The 2,475-nt window shown below is 45.2% G+C and overlaps 1 pseudogene; it reads right to left on the bottom strand.

Moving 5' to 3' along the window:
- Positions 1–351: 351 nt before the first annotated feature.
- LOC123840793 (INO80 complex subunit C-like) lies at positions 352–1,358 on the bottom strand (annotated as a pseudogene).
- Positions 1,359–2,475: the final 1,117 nt, after the last annotated feature.

Here is a 2,475-nt window from a genome sequence, read left to right as displayed (position 1 = left end):
TCGTTCATATAATTTTCTTTTTTAGAGAGAGAGCGCGCAATCGTGGGAGTGTGAGTGGGGGTGGGAGGAGCAGAGGGAAAGGGAGAGAGAATCTTTTTTGTTTTTTTAAGATTTTATTTATTTGAGAGAGAGAGAGAATGAAAAAGAGAGAGAGAGAGCATGAGAGGGGGGAGGGTCAGAGGGAGAAGCAGGGAGCCTGATAAGGGACTCCATTCCAGGACTCCAGGATCATGACCTGAGCCGAAGGCAGTCACTTAACCAACTGAGCCACCCAGGCACCGAAGGGAGAGAGAATCTTAAGCAGGCTCCACACCCAGTGTGGAGCCCCACAGAGAGCTGGATCTCAGAACCCTGAGATCATGACCTGAATTGAAATCAAGAGTCTGACACTTAACCAACTGAGCCACGCAGGTGCCCCCAACTGAAGTATAATTTAATTCAACAGGAAATATCACACTTGGAGGGAAAACCCTTAAATTAAAGCCAAACCTTTTTTCCAAGGCACAGCACTGACATTTCCAGATAGACCGAATAAGTTTGTTTCCATAAAAGAAAATCATGAGTCCAAAGTTTACCTTTGAAACAGTTTTCCACTTGTTCTCCTTTTCTCAAGGCTCAGAGAATGATGCTTGCGGCCTTCCTCAGGGCCACATAGCCAGTGATGACATTGAATGGCAGCCTCTGAATACAGGAAAACTTTTCAATGGTGCTGACCTACAGCTTGCTTTGGGGGTCTGTGTAGTTGGCAAGAAGGCCTGAAACATCACAAGACTTCTTAGCTGGTTTAAAGGATGGAGGACGATCAGTACTGAAGTTGCCACGGCAGTGCCCTTTGAGAAGCGAGAATTTGTTTCAGGTTCTTCCAGGTTCTGTTCTTCTTGCCAGCTACCGCGCCACCATGGCCAGAGTGCACAAAGTTTGGGCCCTTAAATGGCAATGGCTTGGCAGCTTTTTCCATAGGTCTTGTGCTGAAATCAGAGGGCACGATTTTTTTTTTTTTTTTTACAGATTTTATTTATTTATTCATGAGAGAGAGAGGCAGAGTGAGAAGCAGGCTCCCAAGGAGCAGGGAGCCCGATGCGGGACTCGATCCCAGGACCCTGAGATCATGACCTGAGCCGAAGGCAGACGCTTAACCATCTGAGCCACCCAGGCGCCCAGAGGGCACGATTTTATTCTCACTCCTGGCTTCCATGCTGATACCCTGCCTCAAGTTGGTGACAGACACTTTTTTCTTCTCCCTGGCACTGTAACCCCAGCACTCCTGCCCTTGTGGGAAGGACTGGCTGGCCTCTTCTTGCTGTTCTGGGCTATTCTGGAGTGGAAGTAGTGGCCACAATTGGAATTTGAGCCACCATTCCTACCCTCTCTATATTCTTTTAATATGTAGTTTGAAATTTTTAATTTCAGGAAAATCTTAATTTTTTTTTTAAGATTTTATTTATTTATTTGACAGAGAGAGACACAGCGAGAGAGGGAACACAAGCAGGGGGGAGTGGGAGAGGGAGAAGCAGGCTTCCCGCTGAGCAGGGAGCATGATGCAGGACTCAGTCCCAGGACCCTGGGATCATGACCTGAGCCGAAGGCAGACGCCTAACGACTGAGCCACCCAGGCGCCCCTAAGATTCAGATTTGATTATTTTAGTTAGCCTACGTCATAGATGGTGATGAGTTTCTTACATCAGGAGCCATATAATGTCTGATTATCTCTTTTTGTGATGTTAGCAACTATTGTTGCTCAAAATGCTGGTATTCTCATTGTATTATTCCTTCTTCATTTATTAGCTGCCATACTTTTTTAAAAAAGATTAATTTAATTTATTTATTTGAGAGAGAGTGGGAAGGGGAGGGGCAAAAGGAGAGAATCGTCAAGCAGACTTCCTGCAGACTGCAGAGCCTGATGCAGGGCTCAATCTCACAATCTATGAGATCATGACCTGAGCAAAAACTAAGAGTTGGACGCTTAACTGACTGAGCCACCAAGGCACCCCAGCTGTCATACTTTTTTTTTTTTTTAAGATTTTATGTATTTGACAGAGAGAGACACAACGAGAGAGGGAACACAAGCAGGGGGAGTGGGAGAGGGAGAAGCAGGCTTCCCGCCATGCAGAGAGCCCGATGCGGGGCTCGATCCCAGGACCCTGGGATCATGACCTGAGCTGAAGGCAGACACTTAACGACTGAGCCACCCAGGTGCCCCCAGGTGTCATACTTTTATAATGAAGAACTTCCCCTCAAAGTAGTAGTTGGCAAGGCAAGATGAAATTTTGTTACTTTATCCAGAGTTTTCAAAATAGTGGGTTGGTTCCCTATCATCTTACAATGACTAGTAATTTTTTTTAAGTAACATTATGAATTCATGGATTTAAATCTATTTAATGTGTTCCATTGTGGTTATTATCCCTGTTAAATTGGGATGGTTACATTGGGAGCCTCTTCAGTTTGGCTCTTGAGTTCTTTTGATAAAACCTTAGT

The sequence above is a fragment of the Mirounga angustirostris genome, unplaced genomic scaffold (assembly GCF_029215605.1).
Source record: "Mirounga angustirostris isolate CCGP_5_RB_7025 unplaced genomic scaffold, mMirAng1.0.hap1 SCAF_5, whole genome shotgun sequence".
NCBI classification, from domain to species: domain Eukaryota; kingdom Metazoa; phylum Chordata; class Mammalia; order Carnivora; family Phocidae; genus Mirounga; species Mirounga angustirostris.
This window is presented reverse-complemented; position numbering and strand designations above follow the sequence as displayed.